Raw genomic sequence first — 22,397 nt, 5'->3', positions numbered from 1 at the left:
GGGGTCCCTGGGTATAGAAACTATGGAATGTTATTTTTGGAGATTTTTGTGTTTTGTTCCAAAAGATTCTTTCATTATAGAGCTCATTAAGTAGAAGTTTTTAAGCAAATTCATTGGGGGTCATGAGATTGAGGTAATAATGCAAGCCAGGTTTCTTATGATTTCTACATTTTTGTAAAATAGAGAAAATTAGTCTCCATACATTATAGAAACATGCAGTAAATTCATGGATTCAATGAAAACTAATTCAAAAACAATGAGTTTATTCATTCAACAAACCTTTGAATGCCAACTTAGTGCTGCAAATACACACATGGTTTACATTAAATAAATATTTAGTGATTGTAGTTGAGAAACTGGAAAAGTGGGGGAGGGATTTAGTAGATTTCCTTATAAGAGCAGAAAATAATATACAGGGGAAAAGGAGACAGAGAAATGTTTTTTTTCGTTTGTTTGTTTTTGTGGTAGACTGAGTGATTTTGAATTATAAAACTTTATATGGAACTCTGATAAAACTCTGCAAAAAAGACTGATATAGTTAAGTAAAGGAAGAAATGATATTTATTCACTCAATTTAGGCAGGAATAGGTGGGAAGAGCCTTTAAATTATGAATTTTGCAGCAACAAAACTTACTGAGGCAGGTTCTTAAAGCCCCAGAGAAATTACTATGGTTTTCATCTTGAGGTCGACATTGGCTTTGAATACCACCAGCCATAGAGAGTTTGAAGTTTCCTCTCTGTGCTCTCATTTCTCCCTCTAGCCATCCAGTGTTGAAAACCTTTTCATTTCAGAGACCAATTGAGTATGTTGGCCAAAGAGAAAGTTTTTCACTAGACTCACTTCTCTATTTTCTTTCTGACGCGGAAAGTTGGAGTCAGACCTCTGGCCAATAAGATGGCATTGACAAATCCCTATGGTGGCCAGCACATAAAACATTTATACTCAGAGAGAGTTAGACTAAGTAGTCATCAGAGTATTTTTCAGCGTAGAAACCAAACACCTCTCTGAAAGAACAGAGCATGCTCACGAAAGCTCCTCTTTATAGATTGAAAAGTAAACTACAATTTCCATAGTAGAAAGTTGCTTGATGCTCCTTTGGTGCATGCCATGGGCCCTCCTTAAATCACGAGTTACTTGTTTGAAGTGAGGGAGAATTTTTTTTTTTTTTTTTTTTTAGATTTACTTTCTTGTTTTTGCCATTATCAAAGACATCCATTTCTGGATAGGAGGGGTAGATTTCAACTAGTAGGTCAAGAGTTCTTATCCTAGAGAATGAAGTCATACGGCCCCTGACCCAGAGGGTGGGAGTTTTGAGCAGAGCCTCTTGTTTCACCACCGCGACGTTATTTAGAATTGTGGAAAGCAGAGATGAGTTCTGATGTTGGAGACACTCATAGGAAAGCAAAGGACAAGGGGAAAAGTGCAGTGAGTGTAGCACTACTGACCCTAGACAGGCTTGGTGGGTACTCCTGGCCCAGCCTCGTTTCCATGGCCTCTCCATCAGCAGCAAGGGGGCAGAGAGGGCTTTCCTTTTAGTTGAAAGCAGAGGGTGAGCTGAGCAGGCAGTTCAGAGGGTCATTAGAAAGCATCAGAGGAGGCAGCCTCATGATGGTAATAAGACGGCTGTGAGGAAATAAAGTGGGCATTGATCTGCACTATCGAGTGTGACATTTTAACCGAAGCTAAAAGCCAAGAGCAAATCTAGCCCTCTTATTCATCTGCCTGCCTGTTTTAGTAAATTGTCTTCCCCCTCCCCCAAACCACTGGCCTCAGAGGTCACTTCATATTAGCTAGCTTGTTAATACTGAGGCAATCAATACTTAATCAACAAGTAATGGGATTTTGCAGTCATCCTGTATGATCTTTCAATAAAGCCCTGAATCCATCTCGGCCCATTCCAAGCCTGACGAAAGGTGTGCGGTTGCAGCAGACCCTGGATTTGATGGTCTGATGCTCTTCGGCTGATCTGCATCTTATTAAGACACCAGGCAGCCACCGTCCTTCACCCCTTTGTTTCCTGATCCCCACAGAGCGCAGCGTGGCACGAAATCCAGGCTTCTAAGATTTTACATGCATCAGTAAGAAAATTCAGATTTCTTTACTGAATAGGGTTCAGGACTCTTTGGTAACATTACACAATTTAAAAATGAATAAAGGACTGGAGAAAGGAGAGAGGCAGCAAACAGGGGAATTTAAAAAGGGAAAAACAGTTGTTTTAATATATATTAGGCCAGGAAGCTGGAATCCCCATTTGTCCCAATTATTGAACACTGGGCTGCCCAAACTCTTCTCCGAATGGACTCAATGAATGATGAGGAGAAGGGACATAGGACTTTTCATTGGCTCTGGACATCCAAAGGGGGGTCCGATGAGGCCACCTGGGTACTGCCATATGGAAAGAAATTGGTTTTATGACACAGGACTTAGTTTTTAGTACTTCCTTGGTATATATTGATGAATATGGGTGTTTGCTGCAATGGTCTTCTGTAGATGTTTAAAGGGGTCTCACAGTAAAAGGGAGGCCTCCCAAAGGAAGGCCTCCCTGCAGTCCTCACAGGACCCCCGAAGCACGATTCCCTTGGTGAATTAACCACTTGCCATTGTCTCACCTTTAGACCTTCAGACTTGAAAAGTAAATCTTGACAGTATCTGACTCCGTGCTGCCAATTCATGCTAGTAAAGGTGAGTAAATGAGTAAAACTCGAGTGCTGATTTATTAAGACAATTTTCAGGCAAATAACCTACCCGGCAACTGGGGGCAAACACAAGGGTCTTGCCAACATATCCTTTCCTATCAGAAAAGAAGCTGTATTCTTAGAAGACTGATTGGCAATCACAGAATTAGAACAAGGGGAATTATGAGATGGAGGTGATATGAAGATTTAGCGGCAACAGGATTTAGCGCTGTAATACATGCAACTCCACAATCTACTCCGCAAAATTTGCTATGTATTTGTGAACACCCTACCCATTACATGCATTATTTCATGACAACCTAATAAAATAGGTATTATCAGTATCCTCATTGTACAGATGAATATATTGAGACTAAGAAAGTGGTTGAATTGCCTACCCAACGTCATGGCAGTGAACGTATAGGGGAGCAGAGTTCTGAACTCACACAGACTGACACTGGGGCGGTGATACAAACCACTAAGCCATATTGCCTAGGCTCTGCCATTTGCTAGCTGTCTGACTTTAAACATGGCCCTTAAAATTTTTAAGCCTCAGTTTTTCTGACCAATAAAATGGGAAAATAATCATGTCTATCTTATTGGATTGAAAATTAAATGAATTATGCAATTAAAGCCTTTAGCATACAGTTTGGCTTAGAGTAAACACTCACTAAATGTTAATACTATTACCATGACATTGTAGCATTATATTCGTATTCATATCGGCTTGATACACTGTCTGCCTTCTGCTACTCTGTTTGGATGGGCTCTGCCAATATTTCTCTCTGGAACAGTTCTTTGTTTAGGGCAAATGTTTACCTACCACTCCCCTAAATGGCACAGCCTTCCTTTAGCTGTGTTTGCGACCTCAAACATGAAATAGTACATTCTGGGAATCATAGAAGCTAGTCTATCCTTTTCGGTTCATAGTTTCATTCTTAGTGGTAAAACCAATTTCCAGGTGCTCTGGTGGAAGCTCTGAGTAGCCCGGTGCTAGCTCCGGTATTTTGTGGTTTTCCCTTTGCATTGCTGGTGACGGCTAGGAGGGAGCACAACATCAAAAGTCTATTTTCAAGAAACTCAGTAGATTTGCAACAAAAATAGTTTTGAGGATCTTAGCAGCTAGGATAAAAAGAGAAACTCAAACGTACTGTTTCTTTTCTAAAATATATCTGACTTTATGTTCAAGAGAGACAAACATGTTTCTTAACACTAAACTTTTAAAAATTCATTTTGTTTTTAAAATGAGCATTTCTAATTACAGAAACAATGCAGGTCCGCCTTTTCAAATTCAAACTTTGCGTACATTTCCAAAGGAGAAAGAGAATGATTTTCGGCAGCATCAGCTTTTTAGTTGATCTTCTTGACTTCGACCATTGTGATTTCCATCACTTCCTTGGTTAGATGGATCATTCCTACATATAGTGTTTGTCAGGTCACTCAGCTGCTAAGTAACCTTCAGTAGCTATGAAATCACTACTGCATGAGGCCCAAACCCACGTCCTTTCTTTTTTCAACACAGGGCCTCTAGCATCATCATTGGCATAGCTCCCATGAGAAAACCTTTGTTTCAGTTAGAGTTGGGCCTCTTTCTTCCAGTTGATGTTACCACAAGGAGTGTGCCCCATCCCCCACTTAGCCTAACTAAACCACACCTAAGGTGAAGGTCCTTCCTCCATGAAATTTGTTCTGAAATTTCAGTCCTTTTGATCTTATTCTTCTCTGAGCCTCTGTAGCACTTACTTGTCGATATTACATGATTGGCCTGATTATGTTGTCTCATATTTTCTGCTCTGTTTCCTACCTGTGCATCTTATCTCTCCTATTAGATTACAATTTCCTTTATGGTAGGATCCAATCTTGGACTTCTTCTATCAAGTTTGTATGAAAGCATTAAGTGCATGGGAGGATTTTAATATATACTTGATTAAAAAGATTGTACTTAGGTAATTATTGTGCTAATAATAATTAAAACATTATTATCATTGTTAAGAGCTAAAATAGTACTTGTTATTATTATATGTAATAATACATAAAAATGTAATTATAATACTTGGTAAATTATTATTTACCAATCAATCTACCAGCTAAAGAGTTGACATACAATCCTCAAAAAGTGATCTAGATTATGTATTTTTGTCCTTATTTTAGAACAGAGAAATCTGAGTGTCTAAAAATCTGAGCAATTTGGCCAAGATTACAGAGCTGGGAAATGGTAGATTTGGGGTTTGAAAGCATGATTGTCTGATTCTTATTTGCCGTATAATACCATATGCACCATTCGTGGAATTTTTTTTAAGTTGTTTTCTTTGTAAATTAAATCTTGATCATCACCCTTTGAAACTGACCAAAAGAACTTTCTTTGCTTGAAAAGAATTTTACCTTTACTCTCATCACATGCGATGTTATTGCCCAGTAGCCTAGGGTTTTCTTCCCCCAGCCCACAGTGAATTTCTTCACCTGAATAACTCCTTCTAACACTCAAGAGAATATTTTTTTCTTCCTATTTCCCAGTCTTTCTCTCATTTTATAAAACTGAATATTTAGGTCAAATCCTTAGAAAACACTTCAGAAGGAATACTTCTTGTGCCATCCATCATGTCTCACTCGTCTTTTAGAAAGCAGAAGTATCTACACAATAATAGATAAGTGACTTTGAAACAGTTCCCTAAAATTCCTAGAGAAACCTCTCAAAAAGGGGCCAGCTTATTTTGGCTTTGCTATACTTATTGCAAATTGCCAAATGTGTGTATCATTTTGGGAAAGGGATTCTGGTAAAGAGGAGTTTTCTGGGCTCTACTGAAATATCTCTTTTGGAAAAAAAAAAGATAAACTTTATGTTTTAGAGTAATTTTACATTCATATCAAAACTAAAAGATATGGGGGGGAGGGGGGTTCACACAGTGTGAGGGATATAAATGATAAACGTCTAAGTTTTGCTTTGTCTTGTGCACCTGAAACTAATCAAATTATAAAAAAATAAAAATAAAAAAAGACATCACCCCTGAAAAAAAAAAAAAAAGAAAATACATTTGTGGTGAGCTCCTGCATACCAAACAAACAAACAAAAAAAGAAACCAACTAAAAGATATGGAGAGTTCCCATATACCTACTGCCCTCACACGTGCACAGCCTCTCCCATTATCAACATTTTCTACATCAGTGGTATGTTTGTTACAGTTGATGAGCCTACATCGACAACATCATTATCTCCCAAAGTCCACAGTTTACATTCAGGTTCACTCTTGAGGTTGTACATTTTATGAGTTTTGACAAAATGTGTAATGACATGCATCCACCGTTATAGTGTCATACAGAATAGTTTTACTGCCCTAAAGATCCTGTGTGCTCTGACTAGTCATCCCTCCCTCTTGCCTAACCTTGGCAATCAATGACCATTTTACTGTCTCCTTAGTTTTGCCTTTTCCAGAATGTCATATAGTTGGGATCTTACAATATGGAACCTTTTCACGTTGGCTTCTTTCACAGTGGTATGCATTTAAGGCTCCTGCATGTTTTTCACAGTTTTATAGCTCATTTCTTTTTCAACTTGAATAGTATTTCATTATCTGGATATACCACAATTTGTCTGCTCATCTTTCAGGGATGTCTTGGTTGCTTCCAGCTTTCGGCAATTATGAATAAAGCTGCTATAAATATCCATGTGGAGGATTTTGTGTGGATATGCATCGTTAGCTCCTTTGGGTAAATAGCAAGGAGCATGATTGGTGGATTATATGGTGAGAGTGTGTTTAGTTAAGTAAGAAACCTCCAAACTGTTTTCCAAAGTGGCTGTACCATTTTGCGTTTCCCCCAGCAATGAATGAGCGTTCATGTTGCTCCATTTCCTTGCCAGCATTTAGGGTTGTCAGTGTTGTGGATTTTAGTCATCCTAATAGGTGTGTAGTGGTATCTCATTGATTTTATTTGCAATTCGCTAATGACATACGATTTTGAATAACTTTTCATATGCTTACTTGCTATCTGTATATCTTCTAAGCTGCACAGTCCTGGTAAACAAAGGAGAGAGGTATATACTCGTATTCATCAATTCTCATTCAAGCTTGAGCATTGGTTTCCCATGTTGAGCTTCACTCTGCACTGACTGGAAATATAAAGGGAGTGAACACAAACCAACTTGTGCTATCTGTTAGGGTTACCCATTAAGATGAAAAGATTCAAGACTTAAAAAAAAAAAAGTCCTTTGTTTCATTTTTGCAAAGGCAACAAGACAACTGAAAAATTCCAGCATTTCTGCTCATTAAGAGAGACCTCTCTTTTCCTTGGAATCTGACTCTCTTGTGTGCCCCTTACTCATAGAATATCAGTATTGAAGAAAATCCATTCTTTATTTCGTGTTTCAAATATTCTGGTATATAAGTAGCTATTCAGGTTGATGCAAGTAAATCCATCAAACTTCAAGAAGCTACATGTAGAGGGGTATATCTATGCAAAGATGTGATTGCATAGAGAGACTGCTCAAAAGGCAGCCATAGCAATAAACTACATGCCATGGAACTTAGTTCAGGGACTTGCTGACTCTGTTCTCTTTCCTCTGCCCCACTCCCTGGCACTTTGAGTCCTTTTTCACTCCTTGATCATTGTCCAGCCTACCCTCCTTCATTTGCCTTTTAGTAAATTGTCTCTTCTTTTAGAATGAAATCTGCCTCTCACTTTTTGATGTTGACCCCAGAGAAATCAAAAGACTTGACAAATGTGCTCTGGGGGGCTGGTGATCTGTAGAGTCATCTGCCTTTTGGATCCTCCCAATCCTTTCAAGATGGGGCACCAGATGCCAGCGACTACTATGGTTTTTCCCATAGAAAAGTAAGGTTTGTCTCTCATTCTTCCTGGTAAAAATATCCAGTGGCCATCTGAGTAAATTGGTCCTGCCTTTACCCTCTCTGAGGAGAGCTCATGAGTATTAGAGGGTCGGCATATCAGTCACTAATTTAAGAAGGTTACCGAAAGGAAAGAAGGGAAAATCCTGAGATAACTTTGAGGGAAGGATCCAAAAAACAAAAACTGCAAATGCATTCACCTTGATTTCTTTTATGCTCTACTCTAGAAGTCAGCACTGACTTTGCTGGCTTTTCAATGACTTAGAGAAGAAATGATTCTGTAGTTTCTTTGAGACTCTCATGTTAATGTCAAGAAAAATTCAAAGGATTTAAAGTGTCTAGGCCCTAAGGGGAGCAAAACCAGCACCTGTGAGCTGTGTATTTTCCATTCCACCTCCCTCATCCTCTACCCTTGCCCTGATCCACTTTCCACCCCTACCTACCCTGCTCTGGGCAGAGAACTACAATATGTAGACTATTTCAATCTATTCCTCACCCTCTGGCTTCTAGTTGCTTTTTGCTAATGGGAAGCACCAGCAGGAGATCTAAAGGTGGGGGTGGGTATTTGTTCTTTAAGCTCCCTTTCTGCTGGGTCATTGTGGGCTGACTGTGTTCTCTACTGAAGACCACTGCTTCTGTTAGCCCGCCTCCTCCCCAGTAATGGCCAGGCTTTCTGCATTCCCTCACCACTTCTTCCCTTTGCCCATTCAGGCTTAGGAGCAGTAATTGATCCCAATCATTGCCAGCCCCAAAGTATTACACAAAATTGAGGTTTCCCATACCCCTGCTCTTTTACTTGTCCCTTCATTAAGCTTTCTTTAATGACCCCATTTGAGTTTGCTGTCGCTGACTTTAACTGAAATCATGTATAATAATAAAATACTGAGCAATAGAAAATGCTTGAAGTCTCTTAAGATCTAAATAAAAATTTTAAATTTGGAGGGCTTCCTAAAAGAAAAAAAAAAAAAAAAAGAATGTCGTACTCTTTTTTAAATTCACCTTCTAACTTGAGGGAAGTCTTTTAAGTGAGCCATGAGTAGACTATATGTTTATATTTTGGAAGGGGATGGTGGTAAACTTAGAAATTAGGATGAACATCACATGTGAAAATAAATGATGCTGTGAATGGCATACTTCTCAAGTGATTATGATAAAGCCCCAACTCTTAATTTGAATAAATTGCTAACAACCCAACTTAGCACACCCATTTGCCGTAATCATTATTTTGCTGACTTGGCTCTATGTCTGGCTTGCATTTCAATAGTGAATGTAAAGCCTGTAAGCAGTTAAGGGCTTTCTTGCTAAACATCTCCCTATTCACAAGGAACCCAAACCAGAATCAGAAATCCCAATGCCTGTGGTATATTTCTAGTTGAACATTAAGAACTTTTGAAGTATGGTTTAACTCTTAAATGCTGTCAAGGGTCTTTTGAATCAGTCACTGAAACTGGTTGCAAAGTTCAAAGGAATTCATTTAAAAACTACAACCATTAACCAACTGCCTTATTGACACAATGAATCATATTCAGATGGAGTGCTTAACCCCAGCATGCGGTCCCTCCTTGCTTTGTCTCCATGTGCACAAGGCAAGGATATAAACCAGTGTGTGCATCAAATGAGTCTAGTCCAATCATTACCTGAGTGTCTTTCTGAGGATCAGACAAATTAGCAAGCTGCATTATAATGATTTCTTTCTCCCATTGGCCACTCTTGTGAGTTAGAAGATTCCATCAGTCATTAAGAAAAGCGTCTTTGTCTGGGAGTTCTAGTTCTAACCTAACTCTATTACGAGCCCATCAGTTGGAGGATTTTTGAACAAGTCACTTAACCTCTGAGCTTCTGTTTCCTAATGTAGGAAGTGAAGCTTTACTAAAGTTTTTTTTCCTCACTGGAGTGGTCTGGCCAAGTCCCTTCAAATGTTTGTGGGCTCATTTCTCTGTAGTGGTGTCACACCAGCATCATTTGAATGATGTCTGGGGTTTACTAGGGCATGTATTTGTATGTCTAGACATCTCAAGGTAGTTGGGAGAAAGAGCTATGTATTCTTAACATACATACTCAGTTTTTAAAACACAGTGGTACGCTGCTGTCTAGAAACCAAACTTACCTACTGGCTTAATACCAGCTTGACCTTCCAAGTCCATATCTATGTTCCAGGCCAACTTTGATTGCATTTTTGGTCCAGTTGTCTATTTTTATTTGATGTGATAGTTTATAAAATGAACTTGAAGGGACTCTGGGCAGTGTTGTTTTAGCAGGGGCCTTGAACTTCAATGGAAGAAAGTCAATCATACATTCTGCATGTATTTCACCAAAGATGACAGTTTGTAGATAGTGCCTCAGTCTGTGTTCCAAAGACACCTTTAACTGAGCGCAGCTCAGATGGAGAGAGGGCAAGGAAAGGGAAATAAACATCTGGCAAGGCAAAGAGTGTTCTGAGTTGCATCCAATGCCAAGCATGCCCTGATTAAATATTTCATGCTTTCCTCAGTCAGACATCACGTAACCATTGGCTGTTCTCTTCAGCAGGGATAAATTCACCTATTTGGCAGGACATATTAGCAAGGGGTTATAACAGCATGTTTAAGAACATCCATGGAAGTTTGTTTTCATGTGCTTGTATGATCCATCTAGGCTTTTCTCCGCCCTCCCTTCCACCTTTTCCTTTATTTCTCTCTCTCTCTCCCTCTCTTTCTCTCTTTCTCTCTCTCTCTCGTTGTTGGAGAAAAGATTTTACCTATCCTATATTGGAGAAAAGATTTTACCCACAATGATCAGGCTGAAAATGTTTTCTCTCCTTCTAACCCTGGGATCCACACTAGCTACAGGGTGGGCTATAAGGTGGGCTATAAGCTGGATCCCAAGCTCTGGGACCTTGTGGCTCTGGCCATGGGTCTGGCTGGACGAAAGATACTGTACTGTGTGTCTGCAACTGTGGTATATTTTTTCTATTGCAGAGTTCTTAGCTATACTATTAGGTAAATAGTCTTCAGGATTGCTGTACTTTATGGTGGATTGCTTGTTATTAATATGCAGTCTTCTTAAACCTATTAGGGCTGGATCCCCTTAAATTTTATTTTGTCTGTAGTAATAACGCTACCACCTTTTTGGCTAGTATTTACATTATGTATCTATGTTCCCCCCTCCCTCTTATCTCTGGCCTTTTAATGTGGCTTTGTTTAGGAGATCTCTTTCAAGTAACTCATGAGTATAACTTTCTCTTTTTAACCTAGTCTGATAATCTCTGTATTCCAATGTAGGAGTTTATGTACTTACTGTGTATTTGCACATGCCATTGACAGTTACTGTGATTACTGATATGTGTTGAGTTATTTATACCATCATATATTGTGTTTGGCTTTTACCATCCTTTTCCTTTTCTTCTTCATTTTAGTCTTGTTTTCAGTTGAAGAACTTCTTTCTGTTTCTCTCCAAACTTCACCATATATTTATTTTCTTATTGTGATTTGGATTATATGCATTGCATTTCACTTCACTTAATGAGTGCCATTAATTTTTAAACATATTTACATGACTATAATTTTTATAATATAACTATAGCAACTCATTTTCAAAAATATTGTGTCCTAAGGACTACAATAATTTTAACACAATTTAGCTGCCAATTAAACATCCCACTCTTCTTGATTTTATTGTCTGGAGTCATAATTTTACTTATATTTAACCTAAAACTGAGTATTTAAAAAAAGCATCAATATAGACTTAAATTATCTGATAACTTCAATCACTTTCTGTGCTCTTCACAGTTTAGTTTTTGCCCTTAAACGTTTCTCATGATTTATTTTATTTTATATTGTATTTTATTTTTTCAGAAGCATTTGTTTAGCACTCTATTAATAAGGGCTTATGTGGGAAAAAGCAATCTTAGTTTTCGTATGGCTAAAATTGTATTTATTTTTGTCCTTATTTCTGAAGGATAATATAGCTCGGCATAAAATTCTAGGGCTGACAGTTAATTTCTGTTAATTCCTTGAAAATAAGAATTCATTACCTTCTGGCCTGTATTGTTGCTGATAAAAGCCTGTTATCAGAAAAAAAAAAAAAAAAGCCTGTTATTTCCTCTGGGTAACATATCTTTATGGAAACTTTAAGATTTGCTTATTTATTTATTTATTTATTTACTTACTTACTTATTTATTTAAAATAGATGATGTATATGTTGAAGCATGAAATCATGGCTTCATCTGGAGTGAAAATGCCTTCTCTTCTAAAAACGATTAATGTACACTTAAAAATGCTAATTGTCAAAAATGCAGATGAGCAAAGTAAAAGAAAAAATTAATCCAACCATATAGAAAATCTACTGTCATGTATATTTTTGTTTAAATATGTGTTAATAACATCTTTCCAATTTAAGAGATAGCTGTCTACATCACACATTATTAAGGCTTCATAGGACAAACATCTATGCTTTAGATCAAGGTACTCACTGAAACATCAGAAAAATCACACAAACATAGTGAAGCTTTACTTTTTAAATATTCTATAAACTTCTTAAGGGCATGAAGAAAGGATGAAGTTGTATCCATCTCGTATTTTGAGGAAATGTATGGATATAATAATAATAAGTAAATAATGAATGACTAAATGTATAAATAAGTGAGTAAACAAATAAATGGTTGGTCATATGAGTAAGAAAATCACTCCAAATTGCTCCCTAACATTCACATAACCCATCTCCCCAATCACGCGGTTGAAAGTAATGATGCTCTTAAGATCACTAAGCATTTGAATTGTCATTGTGCCCTAGTATAGTGACAAAGTATCAAGCCACAGTATTTAGAGCTTCTCATCATATAAAGAGTGATTCTATTGTTACCTGTTAGATTTCTCTTAGGTCCTGGAATCATTTAGAGGATCACTTAATTTTTCAGAATGAGTACTTATACATTTTTTCTAGATAAAAGAGTGAGCCCTTTCTCATTTTTTGTTTGCATGTTGACTAGAAGTGTGTGTATGTGTGTTTGTACACATACACCTGCACACAAAAGCACATTATGCAGACTGAGCCCAGCACAGGTATTTCTGCATGGAGTTTATTTATACATGACCGAGACACAGGAGATCTACTCCTTTCCGACAGTCAGTTATGGCCAACAAGGTCAATATTCAGAGACAAGCATTTCATGCTCTGAAGATGAAACATGAAGTGACACTAAAATCTTGCTTGAGTTTATTAAATCTGCAATAGAAAAGACCCTGTTTCTTAACCAGAAAATGCACCTTTATATCTAGTCATTGTCTTTGTAACTAGGAGGACCAGAAAAGAGATTATATACCATTTGAGACTCATATCTCATACCAGAAAATAATTTAATGCTCATCATCAGCTGATGGTTGGTCGGTAAAGGCTAACACATTATATTTTGAAAATCATCATTATTTAAAATGAAATAGTCAAATTTAATTTCTATCCATTAGAAATCTCTGAAAAGTAGCTATAAATCTTAGAATCGCAAGGACTCTCAAGAGAGCATCTCACTCAGTGTCTCATATTCATTCACGTAAAATGTTATTAGTCTTTATTTCCACTATCATTATTTAATAACACTGTGTTTCAGGCATTGTGCTAGGCCCTGGTGAACAAAACACAAATCTTACCTGCTAGTAACGTTAGGTCCAGTGTTTCACAGACGAGGAATCTGACGTGCTTTATGTGATGTATAGAGTCTTGCCTTTAGACATATAAACAATCAAGGATGGAGAAAAGTTAGAACCAATTCTTCCTGTAGGTGAACGGTCTGCAATCTGCTTTACACAGAGCAAATTCTACATATATTAAATGCCATTAATGTGATATTTTTAAATGGAGTTCCAGGATATTAAAACAGAAGTAACCTTAATGTTCAGCTCCAGTATTATTTATTCTAATAGTAATGGTTGTTAACATTGAAATAGCCCTTAACATTTCCAGATATAGTCTTACTTTTTTATATTTATTAAATAATTTACTTCTCATAACAACCCAATGGAATAAGCTTATTAATCCCATTTAACAAGGGAAAAAGAAAAAAAAAAAACAAAAAAAAAACCGTTCATAAGTAATTTGCCCCAAGTAACAGAGCTTACTATCGGCAAAAGAGGATCCAATAATCTGGCTCTTAACCATTCCGCTATCTGGCCTCTCAGGATTATGATCATTGATGTTACAAAAGTAAAAACTATTCAAATCATGGATAAATAATAAAAGTCACCTTCTTGCTACATTTCCCATTTTTAAAAATTCTTTGAAAAAGATTTATGTTTTAAATCCCTATTAATTAGAAGACCTTATTTCTTGACTATGCCAAATAAAAGGTTATACTTGGTACAGTAGGTCCCATTTCTCTTTGAAAATGGGTACTCTCTTAGCATTTAAAATTCTCAGACTCCCACTTACCCATTTAGGTACTCATACATTTCTCATTGTGCTCACAGATTTCTGAGTATCTTACAGTGCTTCACAATCCTCCAGATTATCACTGGATTTAAAACATTTGAAAAACAGAGTCATGTTATTTGTTCTACATTTTTTTTAACTCTGTGTTTTAGTATTTGTTCTGTATAAGTGCTCTACAATTTTTATCTGGAATAAAATTTATCATTTCCCTTCAGTTTTTCATACTTTGGGATGGTCCCACCAAGAAAGAGAACAAATCCTAAATCTGTAGTGAAATAGAAACATTTCACGAGGAAATACCTTATTTCATTTTTATCTTTCATATTCATATCTCTCATGAAAATGAGTTTCACAGTTTTCCTACCTCTTACTCCCTGTAACTCCCACAACAAAGGAAAGGAAGGAAAGGAGGGAGGGAAGAAAGAAGAGAGAGAGAGAGAGAGAGAGAGAGAGAGAGAGAGAGAGAGAGAGAGAGAGAGAAGGAGGGAGGGAGGGAGGGAGGGAGGGAGGAAGGAAGGAAGGAAGGAAGGAAGGAAGGAAGGAAGGAAGGAAGGAAGGAAGAAAGGAAGGAAAAAGAAAGGGAGAGAAGCTCTTTGAGATATATGTACATAAGTATCACATCGAATACTAGATTGTGCTTTTAGACCTGAAAATTGAAATTTATAAAAACGTATGCTCTCTATAGTTGCAGGTTAAAAACAAAGAACATACTGGATTCTGAAAGGAATTGACACTATGAAAAAGAGAATGGCAGGTTGATTTGCCGATTTTTATGACTTTTACATAGAGGGTAAGCCACAGTTGGCATTGAGTAAGGCACATAAAACTTGGATAGAACACCTACAATCTTTCCGACATAAAGGAACAGAGGAAAGAGTTTGAGATAAATGTAGAATCTGGAGAGCAAGTGTCCATCCCAGAAAGGAAAGAGACAGAAAAGGAACTCCAATTCCTGGGCACAAACTCTGCACAAATTTCTGCCTTTACTTTAAACTATACATTGTAAAATAGAGTCCAGCTAAACATTAAAGAAAACTGAACTAGAATTTGAAATATAGCCCAAGAAACAGAATTTTTGGTTTGAATTTGACCAACTTAATTGCCTTCTAAAACAAACAAAACAATTTATCTTTCTGGAGGTATATTATAGAATTAATGTCTTCATAACAAAATACTTGCAATATTCACAATATACTTCAAAATTACTTGATATGCAAAGAACCAGAAAAATGTTACCCCTCTTAAGATAAAAGACAATCTATGCAAACCAACCCTTTGGTCACCAGGATGCTGGGACAGATAAGTATAATTATGCACAATAATGTAGAGGACAGTAGACTTGTCATTAATACAAATACAGGGTAGCTCAGGGGAAATATACAAACTGGAAAAGGAACCAAATAGAAATTCCAGGATTGAAAACTATAACATACGAAATAAAAATGTAACTGGATGGGCTTAACAGAAGCATGGAGACAACAAAGGGAAACTGAGCTTTTAGACAGGTCAATAGAATTATTCAATCTGATGAACAGAGAGAATAAAAGATTTAAAAAACAAGCAGTTTCAGAGGCAGGTAATGTAATGACAAAAGACCAAACATACATGTAGTTGGAATCCCAGGAAGGCTACAAAAATTATTTGAAGAAATAATGGGTGAAAATTTCCAAAGTTTGGCAAAAGACATAAATTTTCAGAATCAACAAACTTAGGATACCCTACGCCAAATAAATATGAAGAAAAAATATGATTATGATGTGCATAGGTACACATAGCCAAACTACTGGAAACCAAAGATAAAAAGGAGACTCCATATTTTCAGCGGGCTAGATGGTTGCCTGAAATAAAAAACTATGTTTCCCAGCCACCTTTGCAATCAGGTGTGGACATGTGACTAAATGTCAGGGAAAGTGAGGCATCCAATTCCTAAGACGTGTCCTTAACCAAGAGAGATGTGTGTCTTCTTCCCCTTTTCTGCCTTCCTGATGACTGGAGTGTGATGTGGTGATAAGTCATCTTGGACTGTGAACAAGACTAATACCCTAGAGATGGCAAAGTGACAACTGAAAAGGAACCTGGGGCTTCTAAACCACACAGTACCATTCTGGATGACCTCATGGAGCAGCAACCCCATACCAACCTCAGAATACTGTATGAGATAGAAATAAACTTACATCTTTGTACTTTGGAGAAAAATGAAATTTTTATCTGTTGCTTTTGATTTCCTGATCATGCAACTAAACCTATATCTACATTGATACAGCTAAAAACATTTTGCATCAGTGTCAGGACACACGTTACATAGGGAAGAAAGCAAAACATGAGTAAGTCAGAAGTCTGGCAAAGAGGTAATTAGATCCTTATTAAATTTCTACTTTAATAAGGTAAGAGGTTATTAGTGGAATCAAAGTGCTATTCTCTTTGGTATTTTTCCCAAGCTTAATGTAAGTAATGCTTTGTTAAATGGCTCAGAGGAGTTTTCAATCAATCAACTTCAAAAAACAAAGGAAGAAAGTCATAAACATAATTGAAGGAGCCTACTGATATTTTCCATTTTCCTCCCATCCTGGCTTTGTTATAAATTAAAGCCAGTGCTTATTTGCCATCTCTCACCTGTTTTCATCTAACTTCTCCCAAAGGTTTCGGCTTGCCCTGAGGTTTCCTTATACCTCTATGTCTTTTGACTAGACAAGAAAGACTCCATTATGTCAGCATGCAGGAGATGTGACTTGGTCACTCCACTTTGTGTTGGTGTAGAATGGTGGTCCCCAGGGGACTGTGGATTATCATGCATTCTTCTGCATGTCTGATTGGACTGGCTCCATTCTCACAGGATTTTCAACTCTGCCCCCAACTGTCCCCAGGATTGAGATAGCTGCCTTTTAATGATGTTGCCCTATGGGAAAGCAGGTACTTCTTACACGAATTTTCAGTACAGATTGTTTTTAAGAGTATAAAAGAGCCAGTATTTTTTTTTTCTAAGTATCAACAGTGACATCTGTATGTACCAATAGAGTTTGTCTAAATACTTTGTCTAATACACAGATATCCATATATCTGTCTCTCTATCTCTAAATCTGTATCTATATTAGACAAAGTGCTTAGGAAACAAATTATTAATTTAAGTCTGGGCCTTAAGGTAAAACACTTCATTAGGTCACTTTAGGTGGCTGACAATCTATTGGTGAATGTGTTTCTCATGTTTTACGATTGTTGTTAGTTGCCACTATTAAGGATAGCCAGCTTGCTCTCATACGCTCTCACATGGCTTCTTTGTCAGCTGCTTTTGATGCTCTAAGGATCAATATTTTAGTGCTAAATATCAGGCTGATTTGGTGTCAAGGGTTTCCCACTAAACAGTGCTGCCCAACCAACTCCTCCTGTGAACATGTGTATGAGGAAGCAAAGCTTTTCTCTACGAGTCTATTTAGCACTTAATTCCAATGTAAATTAAACACAAACAAGAGGATGGCAGCTTCCCAGCTTCCTTCATGTCCCATATTTGTATTATGACCAATCAGGGTAATTTTGGCACTTTGGCTCTTCCCCTATGTCACCTCAATAAAATCCCTGTGACTCACCTTGTGTGGCCTCCTCAAGCTCACAGTTCTGGTTAACCTTAAAACTCACCACATTCGCTCTAATGCACTTTCCTTTTTAACCCATGCTTAAAGGACCAATCACTTTTTTATGATTATAAAGTTAGCATAATGTACTGTCGACCAACAAAGGCTAGATATTCATCAAAAAGTGGCTAATCTCATCAGATTTTTATTTTGCAGGTTGGGGTTCTGAAACTTCTTCAGGCCATTTCTTAGCAGAGGCTTGAGCGTGACATGGTTAAATTGCACAGATGCATGAGCCTCAAAATGAAAACAGATCCTTATTGTTAGAGAGAAGTACCAAGTATGCCAGATTCTGCACAGAGGAGGCTCTGGTAGGACAAGAAGTCCATGTAGGAGGTACCTGCATTGTCATAGTTTGGGTAGAACCCAGTATAGAAGAATTTATCAACATGATTCATATCCTGAAATCTAAGCGCAGAGGCAGCAAATTGGCATCAGGCAAGTACTTCAGCAGTAGCAAGAAGTGGCGATTCGGATCTTGTAAAACCTCCGTCCTGTGAGGAAGCAGAGGGTAAGCTGTCAAGCCATCCAGAACAAGGCCCAGGCCTACAGAGACCTTACAGAATGTGCTTCCCAAGATTTCTTCCACCATTGAAGAGTCAGCACAATTGGGGATCTCAGACGAGTGGTGCCTAGGAATACGATACTTCATCATCAGAACAAATTCAGTGCATACTTAACACAACAAAGACTTGAAGCTGCGTCCCGGAATGTGGAACTAATACTTCCTGAAGCTTCTTTCCTACAGTGAGTGTTCAACCAAGAACTTATTAGTAGTACTGAGTTTACAGATTGAATGCAAGTGGCCACTTGGAGGAACAAGATGTCTATAAACAAGGTATGATTAGGCATTTTTGCAATAATCTTGGTCACAAACTTTCTGAAGGCCATTATGTATATAGAATAATTAGGACAAATGGAAATGTATGCTCATTAGACTTAGGTGAAATTTTCAGTGACTTTGTTCTGGATGTTTTCTTCAACAATTTGTTATCTTAATGGAAATTAGCTATTAAGTTTCTAGTCCGTGCAACGAAGTGTTGCAGGAGCTTGGGAAGATACAACTGTATACAGTATTCTCATATCGTTAAAGGTCTAAGATACATGTGTAATAAGGACAATAAACCACATATAAAGAATTAAAAGTAAGTGTCAAATAAGAGATGCAGATAATGAGTCCTACTAGAATTCCAAAGAAAGAAGAGCCCCTTTGAGCTCAGATGTGCGGAGGCAGAGAAGGCATAAGAAGTTAGCCTACATCTCTAAGAGCAGTAGGAGCTTAGAAGTTGAAGATTAGGAGACGTGTTTGGTTAAACACAGAGTATATGACCGTTACTCTTATAGGTTGAATTGTGTCCCTCCGAAATGCATCTGTTGAAGTCCTAACCCTTAGTACCTCAGAATGCAACCTTATTTGGTTTGTTTAGATGAATTAGGTTAGATGAAGTCAGGCTGGAGTAGAGTATGCCCCTAACCTGATATGACTGGTGTCCTAATAAAATGAGAAATTTGAATACAGACACATATACACCCGGAGAACACCATGTAAAGATTGGAGTTAGGCTACCACAAGGCAAAGAAGTACCAGAAGCTAGAAAAGAGGCCGGGAACAGATCTTTTCCCAACACTTTCAAAGGAAGCATTGCTCTGCCATTACCTTGACCTCAGTACCTAGGCTCCGAAAATATGAGACAATGCATTTCTGTTGTTTAAGGCACTCAGTTTGTAGTACAGCAGTCATAGGAAACTATTATAATGACCAGAAGTACAGAGGCAAGAATGTTTTGAGGAGATCCTAGGGAATGCTAAATCCATAGCTACTGTTACTATCCAACACGTTCTAAATGCTTGCCACATACTTCATGTGCATTTTTTCCCCGTATAATCCTCACAACCACTCTGTAAGGTAAGCTTACGATCACCCCATTTTATAGCTAAGGAACAGAGATAGAGTGGTTAATGAAAGTGCCAAAGGTCATACAGCCCGGAAAGTACAGGGCATTAGTAAGAGATACACTGAAAGAAATGAACTGAAGGGGGACACGTTGTGGAGCATCTTTTCATGTCTGTCATTGATACATTTCTCTGTATCACACACAAATCACAGACCAGCAAAAATATACCATTGAGGAAAATAGAGCCACCATGTTTTATTCTTAGAAGAGCCCAACAAAATGGTCCTGCAATTCTCTCATTTTATTTAGCAATGGGAATTAATATCCAAAAGAAAAAAAAATTGCATAAAGCCAAACAGCTAGTATGACTTATCAGTAGGGACCTGCTCTGTGGTTCTCAGTCCACATCTTTTCAATCCATCACCTACCTGTGCAAATAAAATTGACCAGCAAGGTCTCTGGGCCATATGCCACATTTTCCAGCCTTTCCTTTTATAAAGAGATCAGCAGAGTTCCCCCTGGCTAGAACCTACCCAGGTCCAGGGAGGAGATTGCCAGTCAGTGATGCCCTGCCCTGAGTTTTGCACCCACTCTGTGTTTGGACAAAAAGAAAAATGATACCCGTTCTCTGAATTGACACATCACTCTTTCTCCAAGCATGCTAAGTGCTCCTGCCAGGGCTTCTTGGTAAATATTTACCTTGAGTCACCACAGGCCTGAAACATCCACTGTCCAGAGAAGCAGGATGGTGATTTTGGACATTTGGAATCTGGAATCTGTGATGAATAGAAATACAACCTTAATGCTGTCAGAGTCTCTAGTCTGCCAAGGGAAAATACTTTATACTGCCACAGGTTTGACCTCCAACAGGCTTAAAAGGCCTCACATACTCAAAGGTGCATTACCGGGCCTTACACTAATTCATCATGATAGCTAAAGTGCTCTGTGTAAACCACAGGAGATTTGAGTCCCCTGGGCATCCAGGAGTCAGCATTAATTGCTTGAGTTTAGCATAGGGAACCATAAGTGAACATAGGGGAAAGATATTTGCATATCGTTTGCAATAAAGCTTAGAAGTGGTTCCAGATGTCTCTCTGAAACCTCCCCAAAAGTTTATCCAAGGTTGGGACTCCGTACAGTCCAGTCTAATAGAAATTTCACCCAGCCTTTCTCTTCTTGCTCTGATTCAGAGTTTGCAGGTTGCAGTAAGAATACACAAGACAAATTTTTATTCTGAGCGGGCTGGACATGATTAATTAATTCACTTTTGAAATAACAATTGCAGCGGGGAGGGATCAGCTGAAAGCCTTAATTACATTAGAAAATATGCCTCACTGTCGTCTGCCCGATCCAGGGTCCAGGACACATAATTATCATAATTTTCATATTTTATTATTATTACTTGGAAAAAAATTGATGGAGAGCAGACTCTATTGATTTAGCTACTTGAAAGCAGTGGCCAAGTCACATTTGAACCTTCGAAGAGATGATTCCCAAACTTGCTTGTTAAAGCCCCCTACATGGAAGAGCATCTACTAGCTGTTTCTAGCCTGAGCTATCAGTACTATTTGTCCAACAGAACTAGCTGCTCAGTCCCTCTCTTTTCCTTTGTGCCGAGAGGGAAATGCTCAGGTGTGCTGTTGCCAGAGTGATTAGGCTAGCTGGGAACTCTCCTTGGACAGGAGGTTGGAAAGCCTTTGGGATCATGCCCTCTCATCCTTGTTAAATGACTGAGTGTGTGTGTGTGTGTCTGTGCGTGGGCTGCTGCATGCACACCTGCCTGGAGGGAAGAGATTTATTTTCACTTTTTAAAGGCCCACCGTGTTTTTAAAGAGAAAGCAAAACATTTCCGGCAATGAAGTTGGGGTCTGTGTTAAGCAGCCAAGGTGCCAGGCAGAAGTCTCAGCTGTTACCATTGGCTTTGTTATCAACTTCCTGTGTCTTTAGAGAGCCTCTGTCTCTGGGTTTCTGTCTGTCACCCCAGGCAAGCAGCCCCTCCCTCTCATTCTTTGGGTGGCTGTGATGTTTATCAGATTAATGAGTTCAGTTCTTGTGTCAGAGCTAAAGTGGTGAGCTGGCAGGCTCCTGCCCCAGCCTTCCTCCCCTTACCTATGGATTGTCTGCCTTCCTTTTTCCAAGCCTCCTCATTCCAAGTTTCTTTGATCCTTGGATATCAAGGAAACTTGGGGGTAAGTTAAATCATTTTGAATAATTCAAAGTCTCTGTTCAAGTGGATCTATTTAAGAAAACAAAACAAACCAATTTTTTTTTTTTTAAATGAAAAGCAACAATAAAATAAATACAAAAGACTGGTTGGCCCGAATTTAGCTTGAAGATAAATCATCATTCTGCAAACTCTCCTATCCTGGAAAGGTATCTAATGGTTATCTGAATAGGGGCAGCAGAGTAGAAAGTACAGAAGATTTCAACCAGGTAACCTAGAGTCCAGTTCTGACATGGCTACTGACCAGGGCTAGGACCTGGGGAGTCACCTCATGCACCCAGACTTCAGGTTTCTCATGGGTAAAATCTGAATCATAATACCTGGTCCTCTTAGAGAACTTCCCTGGAGATCCGAGAATATAACTCATGTTGGCATTGTTTAAAATCATTTGAATTGCTTTGAAAATGTAAAATTGCATTATCAGAATTGACTCAGCGCTTTGACCACAGTAGGAGCTAAATAAACATTTCTGGAAGTGAGCAGACTCGCTGTTTCCCATTTTAGATGAAGAAACAAGGTGGATGCTTTGCTATCCCTGAAATGCCCTAGTCCCTGCCTGCATATTCCCTGAATGTCTGGGCTCAGCTTTTCTTGGTGAGAAAAAATGTAAACAGCAAACATATACACTGACATTCCCCATATGTCTTAGAAAGAGAGCATTTTATTCTCACCCAACGAGATAGACAAAATTTATTTATATGAAGACAGTGATGACAGTTTAGAATCACTTAAGTC

At 38.2% G+C, this 22,397-nt stretch overlaps 1 protein-coding gene across 9 annotated transcripts in view; it reads left to right on the top strand.

Annotated features, from left to right (window-relative positions):
• The window catches only part of LOC109437798 (uncharacterized), an 802,202-nt gene that overhangs the window by 622,049 nt on the left and 157,756 nt on the right, over positions 1–22,397 (top strand). The window lies entirely within an intron of this gene.

Source organism: Rhinolophus sinicus, chromosome 2 (genome assembly GCF_057876585.1).
Source record: "Rhinolophus sinicus isolate RSI-liver-muscle chromosome 2, RSI-T2T, whole genome shotgun sequence".
Taxonomy (NCBI): Eukaryota; Metazoa; Chordata; class Mammalia; order Chiroptera; family Rhinolophidae; genus Rhinolophus; species Rhinolophus sinicus.
This window is presented reverse-complemented; position numbering and strand designations above follow the sequence as displayed.